This window comes from Neofelis nebulosa, chromosome 2, assembly GCF_028018385.1.
Source record: "Neofelis nebulosa isolate mNeoNeb1 chromosome 2, mNeoNeb1.pri, whole genome shotgun sequence".
Classification (NCBI taxonomy): Eukaryota; Metazoa; Chordata; class Mammalia; order Carnivora; family Felidae; genus Neofelis; species Neofelis nebulosa.
Window position 1 is genome coordinate 165,723,700 of NC_080783.1, and position 12,735 is coordinate 165,736,434.

Here is a 12,735-nt window from a genome sequence, read left to right on the forward strand (position 1 = left end):
GAGGGGCCATCCAAAATAGATGATTCCATTTATGCTATAAACACAGTAGTACGTAGGGTACAAATGCCTCAGTTTAGCAATGTTCTCCAGTGGGCTGGGTGGGAACAATGGGAAAGCCTAGTTCAAAGGTGCCTTCTTCTTTTAAAGTACCTATCATGGTGTCTGACACATCAGATTCCATTCAGCAAGTGTGCGTCCCCTTCCTTTCTTTCCAACCAGAATAGATCAGACCAAATACTATCTCTGTCACAAAGGAAGCAGCAACTCAAGGACATGCAGGCAAGGCTGGATGAGGAGGCTTAATTTGTTTTTATCTTGGAGATCCTTCCATTGACACTAATTAATCTCTCCCTACAACTTGGAAGGTTAGCAAACCTCTTTTAAAATAGCAGCAATATAATGCTCCCTAAATGGGATTTTAACTAATGTACAATAATTACTCTTATCATAACAGCATCTCTTTAGCACATTCAGAAGAGAACCTCGCCTGTCTGCTCTAAGTGGTGTTATTAGAGGGAGGAGAGTGTTTTTCCTGTCCATTCATGCTCCAGCTGCCATTTAGCTGCATTCTGTGGGGACAATGATCCTTGCCTTTCATGGAGTGCAGATGGAAATGCAGAAGTGCGGCATTCAGAGAGATTCTGCTGTCTGCCAACAATTCTAGTCAGCCCTTCTCTTTGGAAAGACTTAATATTTCCGAGCTGTTATGAAAACTTCCTTTAAAAAGAAAACTGCTTTCTGAGTTGACTATTGCCCAGAAATAGAGGTGAGAAGTGGGGAGCTGCCACAGCAGACCTGGCCTTTACATAAAGTGCCTTTTTCATTTGTTGAAATGCAAAGAGAATGTTCGCATGAACCAAAACTCAGTTGCCCAAAAATCTAATTGGAGAGCTCATGTTGCCGTTGAACACAGTTGCAGGGAAGCATCTGCTTAGACTCAGCCCCTCTGCAACCTACTGAAGTCTTAAGAGCATGGGCCTTTAACATCATATCAGGCCTGTGTTCAAATCTTAACCTGCCATGTACAGACATGGCCTCAAAGGCAGTGCTGTGCCGTAGGACTTCTGCCAACACAGTGATGTTTCTGTATCTTTGCCGTCTGGTAGAATAGCCACTAACTACATGTAGCTATTGAGCACTTGAAATGTGGCTAATGAAACTGTAACACTGAATTTTTACGTATTTTTTATTTTAATTCATTTAAATTAAAAAGCCACATGGGTTTAGCAGCTACTCTTTTGGAAAGCACATCTCTAAGATAAAAACAAGCTGTTGCATCTTGTACCTCCTCCCATTAGGAAAGACTTGCGCCAGGGAGCCTGGCTGGCTCAGTTAGTGGAGCATGCAACTCTTGATCTCGGGGTTGTAAGTTTGAGCCCCACATTGGGTGTAGAGATTACCTAAAAATAAAAATCTTTTAAAAAACATTAGAGGGGTGTCTGGGTGGCTCAGTCGGTTAAGTGTCCGACTTTGGCTTAGGTCATGATCTCACGGTTCACGTGAGATCATGTGGGTTCACGTGGGTTCGAGCCCCACGTCAGGCTCTGTGCTGACAGCTCAGAGCCTGGAGCCTGCTTCGGATTCTATGTCTCCCTCTCTCTCTCTGCCCCTTCCCTGCTCACACTCTGTGTGTCTCTCTCTCAAAAATAAATAAACATTAAAAAATTAAAAATAAAATAAAAATAAATTAGAAACAAACAAAGAGTTGTGCCTTCAAACACACAGTTGTGCCTTCAAACACTGAGTTGGCCTCTTTAGGTTCTGAAGAAACATAAGATAATGGGGAACATTTTTTATGTATGATATAAATGGGGAGCCATTTATAAGATGACTCAGATGGCTGCCGGCTTCATATAGGACCCAAAGCAAGAGAGGAGTTTGCAGGAAGTTGAGACTCTGGGCCCACTTGCTCTCCCACTCTGACTATAAACTGAAGGTTGCAGTGGCAGGTGAGAATGCTGGGTGGAGGATCAGGTAAGTCCCAATAGGAGAGTCGCAACATAATCTCCTAGAACTTGAGGGTAAAGCCATGTCATTTGTAGCACTGAACAACTATCTGTTTGAAAATCAACACCCGACATTCTACCCAGACCCTAAGAGGGACTAAGTACTGATATCAAGGACTATGTGACCAGAGCTTCCCATCATATGCTGGATATTGTTTGACCCACTGTGTTGTAAGTTCAAGCAAGTGCAACACAATCTATGGAAACAGTACATTGGGGATTGGGCCCAACTAATTCAACAAGGTACAAGTAAACTGCAAGTGGCTCAGACTCCCACTCACCTATCTTTATTGTATAATTATCTCTCCTAAAACTCAAACCTATAGCTCATAGTGGGATTCCCTACAACCAATTGTCAAAGAGGAAAGAATCTGGGCTTAGTTCACAGATGGGTTAGTATAATATGCTGGTGCTGACTGAAAATGGCCAACTACCATTACAGTTCCACTCAGAGGTATTTCTAGAGGACAACAGTGAAGAGAAATACTCCCAGGGGGCAGAGCTGCTAGCAGTACACTTGGTCACTGAGTGTACTCGGTGGAGGGACATGTAACATGAGATACTTAGACTCCTGGTAAGAGGTTGCATGACTCGGCTAGCTGTCGAGGGGCCTCAAACGAACAACACTGGAAGATTTAGCACAATTAGTTCTGGGGAAGATGTATGCAAATGAATTAATAGAAGCGAGGATGAAGCATGCAGACCTTTGTGTCTCACCACAATGCTCATTAGAGAGTGTTCACTGCAGAGGAGGCTCTCAACAATTAAGGGAACAGGATGACTTCCTATAGATATCATCATTTGCCCCATGCCTTAGCAATCTCAAAACTCATGAAATGGGCCAATCAGCAGAATGGCCACACAGTAGGACTAAAGACACTAGATGGTCCTAACAGCATGGACATCCTCTCATCGAGACAGATACAGCTGCTGCCATGGTGAATATCCAGTTTCCCAGGAAAAGAGACTAACTCTGAGTGGACATTATGGCACCATCCCTTGAGGCAACCTAAAGGTTGGCAGTAGACAAATACAATGGGCCGCCTCTACCATGAAAAGGATAATGATTTTGTCTCACTGAAATAGAAATCTAGTTAGGATGTCAATTTGCCTTCCCTTGCACTTCCCTCAGCATCACCATCCACCAGCTCACAGGATACCTTCTCTATTAGCATCTTGTTCTATACACCACTTTTTGGAGCAAGATCACTATTTATGCCAAAAGAAGTGTTGCAGTGGATGCAGTTACATGAATCACTCATCTAACTACATAGACCTTCACCAGGAGAAGCTGTCTGATAGAACACTGGAGAGCCCCATGTAGCTAAGGTTGCCAGGTCAGGATTGGTTGCTGTCCTCTAGGATGGAGAGTATGTGCTGATTAATGGCATATACACAGTGATGCTTTATTTTAAATAGCATGAATATTGGGGCACCTGGGTGGTTCAGTCGGTTAAGCAGCCGACTTCGGCTCAGGTCATGATTTCGTGGTCCGTGAGTTCGAGCCCCGCGTCGGGCTCTGTGCTGACAGCTCAGAGCCTGGAGCCTGTTTCAGATTCTGTGTCTCCCTCTCTCTGACCCTCCCCCGTTCATGCTCTGTCTCTCTCTGTCTCAAAAATAAATAAACGTTTAAAAAAATTATAAGTAGCATGAATACATGGGTATGAGAAACACAGGGTGAAAATAAAATGGGTTCTTTTACCATATTTCTAAAACTCATAGAATTTGTACTTTCCAATCATAGGTTCTACAAAGTTAGAGACCTTGGGGACCAGATGGGGTAGGGTGGGATGGGAGAATGTTTCTATTGCATGACACAGAAAGGTTCCTGCTGAACTTAAAGGTGTGACCTACCTGTTCACTTTGAGCTCCTTATACCAGGAAACAATAGGCAAGAAAGGAGTTATTGTCTTGTCAAGGGTAACTGATCTTCATTATCATGAGAAGGAATCCAGAATTACTTCTATGTAATAGGGATAAAAAAATGATGTGTCAGGAACCCAGGAATTCAGTATGGGATCTCTTGGTGGTTTTATGCTGAGCAAATAATCAATTGTAGCAACCATAGCTTGACAAAGGCAAGGCAAGTATGGATACATACCCTCAGGGATGAGAATCCATGTCATTCCAGCAGGCAAGCAACTGAAGGTGGTGGAATTCTAGAATAGATGGAGAAGAAGGGAGATGATATTTATTATACTCTTGGAATCAATTGAAGCTGACAGCATGCTGTTCTCACCAAACAAAAGAAAGATGTGGTAGACAGGTATCATGACAGCACATGGGTTGATGTGAATAGTGCAAGGGGGTGGATTGTTTCATATACCATTTATGGTTGCTTCAGATTCTCTCGACCTCTGTAGTTACAAAACTATTCCAGCACCAATAGCTAACATATTGACAAACTCTGGTTGGACTCTGACAAACCTAATGTGGGCACCACCTAACAGAATTTTACACATGCCCACACAATGCACATCTTGCCTCCTACTCCAGTTGATGCTGAAGGATGAGATGACGTGGGACCTGCTAGGTACCACAAAGCACAACCTGGAATGGCAAAAGAATTAATGTCCTAGGAAGCAAACTTCGGACCACTAAGAAATGGAAGCACATGGATAAATTCTCCCTCTTTTCTTCCCAGAAAGGACTGACTTAAGAAGCAATTGTTTTTATGGTCTCTCAGAAAGTCCCATGAGATTAGGTAACAGACACACTTGATACCACATACAACCAGCTTAATAATGCACCTTTTCATCAGCTCTTCCCCCAATATCCCTATCTTGCTCTCCTCCTTCTTCAGCCCTGCTGTCTAGGATTAGGAGAACCCAAGCCAAGGGAGAATGGAATTACTGAGATTTTCTGGGTGTGTGTGTATGTATGTGTACACAGTACATACACACACACACACACACACACACACACACACACACCAGATGCAAGAAAACAGGGGGCTATGTTTAAACATCCTATGAAGAATAATGTTAATATGCATCTGTCCACTTCAGGGAGGCAGCCTCAACTCTTGCTTACTCATTGTCTGTCAATTCCAACTCATCTATCCTTCAGACCTCACCCAAATTTTTCAAATGGCAGCACCAGCAAACACATAGAGGTCCCCAGAAGAGGAGAAGGTCATAAAGAAAAGGAAATGAATACTGACTAAGCACTGTGCCACATATACTCCATATATTATCCACTTTTCACAAGTAGGAGGTATTATTATCTCTATTTTACAGAGGAATGAATAGGAGTGCAGACCAACACCCCCCAACTACCAAGTGGCTGAATATCAAACTCATATTTTTTTTCCCACTAATGTAATTTCTACAAACTGGATTCTTTTATTGAGGACCAGAGTTGTGTTAAGATACTCTGTTTTGTGACCTTATTTGACTCAGAGAAAAAGAAGGCTGGTATTTGGGGAAGAAAAAAAAAAAAAACCTCCCACAACTATCTTGGCAAAAGCAGAAGTTAAATACAGTTATATGTAAAAGAGGAAAATAAAAGAGAACAGAGAAAGTCAGAAGCTTAGACTGCATTTGTCCAGATCAATAGTTTACCAATAGTGTGACACAGAACACCTATGTATCCAACAATCTGTATGTGTGACTAATTTTTTTTTATCAACATGCTCAATACACTTTGGCTATCACTAAAGATATTCTGTTTAGCCAAGCCCACTGATTAAGCACTGCATTCAGTGGCTTATGTAACATGATGTAGTCAGAGCAAAACTTGCTCTGAACCAGAAAGATTTGTATCACAGATTCAAGCAGGTACTAAAGAAAGAAGTGTTTGCTGGAACACTTGAGAACATTGTCCTCTGTGTATATAAAAAAGAGTAGTTAGGATATTCAAATTTTCTAGCAAACAGCAACAGCAATGCTGGAAGATCAAGGGAATACTGAAAAAAAATTAAAATGTACGACAATATTACTCTCTGTAGTTCAGACTGATCAATAATGACTGCCAACTTGTTTACTGCTGTTGGATGAATCTTTTAATCCTTTTAAGTCCTGCAACTAAAAATACCAGGAACATGAAAAGTGTGAGAATTACTGTTCTAAGAAACCTATTTATGTAACCAGACTTGCCACCTCACCTAAACTGAGAAACAAATGGGAAACCCGGCTTGTTAAAGCAATTTATTGTGTTCAAAAACCACCTTTCCCCACCAGTACAACCAAAAGAAAAATAAGGGGCACTTGGGTGGCTCAGTTGGTTAGGAGACCCACTCCTGATTTGGGCTCAGGTCATCATCTTGAGGTTCGTGAGTTCAAGCCCTGCGTCGGGCTCTGTGCTGACAGAGCAGAGCCTGTGTGGGAGTCTCTCTCTCTCTCTCTCTGCCTCTCCTGTGCACTATCTTTCTCAAAATAAGTAAACTAAACTTAAAAAAGAAGAAGAAGAAGACTAGTGAGACAGAAATCTACATTCATGGAGCTTTCTGTCAGAATCAGCAGCATTCTTTTGAGACAGGTGACTCACCTGGGCCCAAGTGGCCCAGAAACCCTGAAGGGCAGAAGACACCATTCACTAAAAATATATTTGGGACGTAGAAAATCTAAAAATGAAATTCTCTGAGACCTGGGCAGCAGTTACAACATACATTAGAAAGGGCCAGAACAGGGGCTCCTGGGTGGCTCAGTCAGTTAAGCCTCTGACTTTGGCTCAGGTCATGATCTTATGGTTCATGAGTTTGAGTCCTGCATCAGGCTCTGTGCTGACAGCTGGGAGCCTGGAGCTTGCTTCAGATTCCACGTCTCCCTCTCTCTCTATCTCTCTGCCCCTCCCCTGTTTGTGCGCTCTCTCTCTCTCTCTCTCTCTCAAAAATAAATAAGCATTAAAAACTGTTTTTAAATAAAGAAAGGGCCAGAACAGGCACACCTGGGTGGCTCAGTCAGTTAAATGTCTGACTCTTGGTTCCAGCTTGCATCATGGTCTCACAGTTCTGAGTTCAAGCCTGGCATTGAGGCTCTGTGCTAAAAGTGCAGAGCCTGCTTGGGATATCTCTCTCCCTTTGTCTCTCTGCCCCTCTCCAGCTTGCATGCTCGCTCTTGCTCGCTCTCTATCTCTCCCTCTCAAAAATAAATATATATAAAAAAAAATCTTTTTAAAGAAAGGGCCAGAACAGGCTTCGAAAGAAGAAAGCCAGGATTTTGCTTTGACCTGGCCCTTCTGTCTCTATTTTGTAGCACATGAAGGGAGTCTGCAGAGTGTAGAGCCTTTCTTCAGTAGATCCCACATTTGCTGAAGAGCAGAGGTGAAATGAGCCACCAAATGCTCCAGAGAGGCTCTGAAACAAGTCAAGCCCCCTGGTCAGGCAGAGACTGAGGAAGCTGTTATTGACCCTACAAATTGACTACAGCACTTTCAGGAGAGTTGGCTGCAGTTTCCTTTGCAAGATTTAACCACAACAAGGAGACAAGTTTCACTTGCCAAAATCTCTTCTTTCACACTGCTGTCCTTTTATCAAGATTTGATGACAACTCAATATGCAGCATTGGCTTCCACATTTGGCTCCTGAAAATAACAACTGACATGTGAAAAGTGGCCCATGGTGAAAAGGGTATGAAAGGTGCTAGATGAAAACAGTAACTCCACCATTTACTGTTTGGGTAACAACTCTCTGAGCTTCAGACTGATCTCAGTTAAATAGGGAAAAAAATGATACTTGCCTTACAATAGTATTATGAGAATGGTTTTATGTAAAGGGTCCAGCCTGTAGTGGATGCTCAATAAATGTTAATTCTCTACTCTGATTACAGTTAAATTCCATGTCTCCTTTAATCCTCACAGCTTTCTAAGGAATATAGTCAGGTATCCTCACATAATAGACCAAAGGAACTGACACTGATCAGTTTATCATTGTGGTGAATGACAGAATTAAGGGTTGTCTCCACGTCTTTTTAAACTCCTAATGTCTTTGCTCCTTTATGGAGTCATCAGGTTCTGATTAATTTATTCATTCATTCAGCAAACATTTTTTTCAGTGCCTAATAAGCACCAGATATTAGAAATAAAGGACTCAAAGACCCAACAAATCTCTTTCCTTGTGGAATTTCTATTCTAGTGAGTGGACCATGTCAGAAGGAAAATGAAGTGGGGGGATGGGGGGCTGAGTGTGTGTGCTAATTTAAAGCAGCTGGTCTGGAAAAGGTTCAGATAAGCTGAATTTTGAGCAGAACTGAAAGAATAAGGAATGAGCCAATATAGATATATGTGATTATGTTTCAGGCAGAGGAAACCATCAAGTACAAAGGGCCTGAGGTAGGAACATTCTGCTTCCATCAAAGGAATATCAGAGAGATTCTGGCTCTGCACTTGCATTAATATCTTGATTCTTGTGGATCCCTTCAAAAGAAAATGAAGGAAACAGAGTGTGGCCAAGCTGAACCTTAAATCTGATAGGTTTGGGTCGAGTTAAAAAACGTCATTTTCCACTTTTGTCTATTGCTTCCCTCAAACCTATTCCCAGCACTCCTAAAGTGTAGGCAGTGGGCTGATTTGAAAGCTAGACAAATAGAAATTCTACTGAACAAATAGAAAGTCCTCATATCTCCTCAGTACTGGATGGCTTATAAAGCCCTCCCATAGTCACTACACCATTGAATCCTTCTGACAGCCTTATAAGAAAAGAAGGCAGGACAGGAACTATTGTCCCCAATTGACTAGTAAGGAAACTGAAATTCAAATTACTACTATTGCCCAATAAAACCACTGTTAAATGCAGAGTCTACGTTAAAATCACTAGAATGTGGGTCTTCTGGTTTCTACACATAATGCTATTTAATAATAATAACTGCCATCTATTGAACACTGTATACCTAATGTTCTATGAATAGTTTATATAAATTATCTTATTCACTATTTACAAATGCCTATAAGATGCATGTATTTCCCCTATTTTATAAATGAAGAAACACTCAGAAAGTTTAAGTAATTCAATTATACCTCAATAAAGCTGAAATTAAAAAATAATAAAGTTCTTATATTGACTTCAAAAAAAAAGGTTAAATAAATTGCCCTTCTGATACTTTTGGGAGATTTAGCCAGGATCAACCTTGCCCCAGTGGGTGCTGTTGAGTGTCATATAGAGAAGTTTGGGTTTACAAATGGATTTTGACACAGTTGACCACTTCTTCACTCTTACCACACTTACCTCTCCAAGCTTTTTTATTTTTTCCCCCTAGAGACATCACTTAAAATTTTCCTCCTACCTCAAGGCCATGGCTTTTTAGTTTCTACTACTAATTCCTTTTCCTCTATAATCATCTTAATTTTGGAGTCCCCAGGGGCAGATTCTGGGCCCTTTTTCATTCTTCCTCTCCCTAGATGGTTTTACCCATCCCCTTGGATTCAAATATAAACAGTTTCTAAAGATCCTTAAACTTCTGTCTCCAGCTTAGCAGTTCATCTGAGCTCTAGAGTTTCTTCCACATCCAATGACTTTCTGGCATATCTGCCTGCTGGTTTCACCAGCATCTCAAACTAAACGTTTCTGAAATGAAAACATATGAGTCCCTCTTCACTCAACTCCTAAACTGATCATATCACAGTCTTCCCTTTCTCTGAAAATGACAGACCACCAGTTGTTAAGCCAGAAATTATGATTTTTTCCTTTCTCTCACTATCAGCAAATGCTATTGCTCTGTCTCCAAACTATATCCTGAGACTCTCTAGTCCTCTCTGCCCTAAGCCACTATCCATTTTCATCTATGTCACCTCCTAGCTCTCCTACTGTGCCAACTCTTAGCCTTCTCCCATCAGCTCTTTTTTACATTGATTTTTTTGAAAATAAAAACCAGCTTATGTCACTCCCCTTATTTCAAAGCCCCCAGTGACTTCCCATAGATGCAGCAAATTTTCAAGTTTCCCCTTCTTTCCTTCATTATACTCCAGTCATGCTGGCTTTCTAGAAGCTCTTAAACTTTCCAGTTCTTTCGCACCTCAGCACCCTTGGTGCTGCCTCTGTCCGGAGAGCTTCTCTTTTGACTATTCATGTGGCTGGTTTTTTGGTCTCATCTTGAACCCCGTCTCCTATGGGAAGCCCTTCCTAACTATTAGAGTCTCTGTCACAGAACCATGCTTACTTTCCCCACCACGCTTACCACAACCTGTAATTATCTTTTTTTGTTTATGTATTTATTTATTGCCTGACCTCACATGAGGGCAAGGTTTTGTTTGTCTTGTCACTATCACGATACAGTCTCTATACATATGTGTCCTCAGTACACAAAGTTCAGTAGATATTTATGGAGTGAATGAAAGAACGAATAAATGAATCTCAGTTTTCATTTTGCAGGCCTCCATTTCCATAGAAATTATGACTTAGTTATGTTTATCCTCTGTGGTCTGCTATTCTGAAAACTTAGGGAGGCATCCCAGTGATGAAGTCATGTAGAAATGAGCTGTGGTCAGGACCTAACTCCTATTAAATAAGAACAAAGAGGACAAACCATATTGACTCAAAAGAACCCAGGCCGTTAGGCCAGGTGCCAGAAGTTTTTGGCTTTTTCATTTCCTTAGGTATATAACAGACTTGAGTTTCTGAGAAGTCATCCAAGGTATGACCATATATTACAAAATCCATTTCACTTAGCCCTTAGACACATGTCATGCTCCATCTCAATATCAGCCAGATGTCTCATCAGCATTTACAGGGTTGGAGGTCATATCTGATCCAGGTCTTCATGTTTGTCACCAAAGTAGGCAATGCAACAATATAATCATAATAACTATTTTTCTTATGTTAAGAGCCTACTGTATGACAAGTACTGCTGGTACTAGGTGCTCTGTGTGTTCTTTTCTTGGTTAATCTTTGCAACAAATGAGGAAGATTCTTTGCCCAACCGATAGATGAAGAACCTGAAGCTCAGAGACGTTACATTATTTGCTCTGATGCCAGGCTTACAGCTGATAAGAGATAAAGCAGAGACTGAACTCAAGGCTTCTGATTCCAGAGGGAGCATTATTTAAACTATACTGTATCGCCTTTTGGAAAAAAGAAATCACAACTTAGTATTTGTATTAAATTATTTAAATCATTGGGCATACCGTATTTTCTGACCAACTCACGAAATATGATTCTCTTTTTAAGATGCAATCTGTATAAGCTCTCTGGCTCTCCACTATTCCTCGAGGGTGAAATACTATCAGTGATGCTGTCACAGGAAACCATCTTTACTTACCTTCTCTGGGTAAACAACTGGCTCATAGACATTAGAGATTCCTCTTACCTGAAGACTCCTCAAAGAGGAAATGAGTCCACTTCATTAATGATTTGAGGAAACCTAGATTTCATAAAGTTGCTGATAAGGTCTCCACAAAGGAAAGAAGAAGGTACCATTATTCCATTGCTCATTTTCTCTCTGGAGCTTTAACTTAAGATTTCATTTGAAGCTTGAAAACCACTGCCCTTGAGAAAAAGAGAAAGGGAAAAAAAAGAAGAGGGAAAGAAGGAAGGAAGGAAGGAAGGAAGGAAGGAAGGAAGGAAGGAAGGGGAGAGGATAAAGGAAAGGAAGGAAAGGGAGAGGAGAAAGGAAAGGAAGGGAAGGGAAGGGAAGGGAAGGGAAGGGAAGGGAAGGGAAGGGAAGGGAAGGAAAGGAAAGGAAAGGAAAGGAAAGGAAAGGAAAGGAAAGGAAAGGAAAGAAAGGAAAGGAAGGGAAAGGAAAGAAAAGGACTGGAAAGGAAAGGAAAGGAGGGAAGAATCTTTTTTTTTTTTTGGAATGGCTTACACAATTAAGTCATCCTGACACCCTATGTGACAGAAAGAGATGGGAAATAGTAGACAAAGAATGGCGTCTCCTTAGCAAGAAAGGTGAAAATAGATGTGTTCCAGCCCCAGAAAGAAAGTTAGGTTGAATGAGAATATAAACTTCTTCAGCTAGAATATCTACATAGATGTGAGAGAATAAGAGCAATGTTTTAAACAAAGAATAAGATCTTGTATACAGATAGTCTTCCACTTTTGTAAAGAACTTCTAGAAAAGCACACTAAAGTTGTATGAGTAAAAGTTCAACAAGAAGTCATGCAAACAGTGTGAGAGGAGGTCAATCCACAGAAAATTAAATGTATTAGACAATTCCTAAGGACACTTTAGATGATATACTGCTAACATTTCACATATATTCTTAGATTTGGTTTTTCCTCTGTAATTTAACAGTTGCCCTCCTTATGTCCAATGGATGACTACCTGAGACTTTCAGTATATCTAATGACTTAGATTTACTAAATCTAATGATTTACTGCTCCTTTCTAGCCACACATTCTCTCTAGATAAATTCCTGTAGACCTATGGCTTTAAATCATATCCATATGCCCTTGACTCTTAGAGCTTCATTGCTAACCCTGATATTTCACCAAAGCACCTTTACTGGTATCTCTAAATCCCTACCTAACATCTCCAATAAGATGTATAGTATGAATCCTAAACTTGAAATATCCAAAGCAATGTTCTCATTCCCCAAAATTTGATCACTCTGCAATTTTTCATCTCAGGAAATGACTACACCACATATTGCTAAAAACAAACAGCTCTTGGAGTTATCCTTGCCTCCTCTCTGTTCTTCACATTTCACACACATCCAATGTTGGCTTTACCTCCAAATGTTATAATATTCATCCACTTCTCTCAGTCTCCTCTGCTACCACTCTAGTCTAAGCCACCATTATTTCTCCACTAGATGCAATGCAATAGCTTCCTAACTCATCTCCCTGCTGTTGTTC

At 40.9% G+C, this 12,735-nt stretch overlaps 1 long non-coding RNA gene across 1 annotated transcript in view; it reads right to left on the reverse strand.

Moving 5' to 3' along the window:
* LOC131504581 (uncharacterized) overlaps window positions 1-12,735 on the reverse strand; it is an 83,082-nt gene that overhangs the window by 67,461 nt on the left and 2,886 nt on the right. The window contains exons 3-4 of the long non-coding RNA XR_009258069.1: window positions 4,108-4,165; window positions 3,861-3,969 (exon numbers count right to left, since the gene is read on the reverse strand). This is a non-coding gene — a long non-coding RNA (uncharacterized LOC131504581). The remainder of the gene's footprint in view (window positions 1-3,860; window positions 3,970-4,107; window positions 4,166-12,735) is intronic.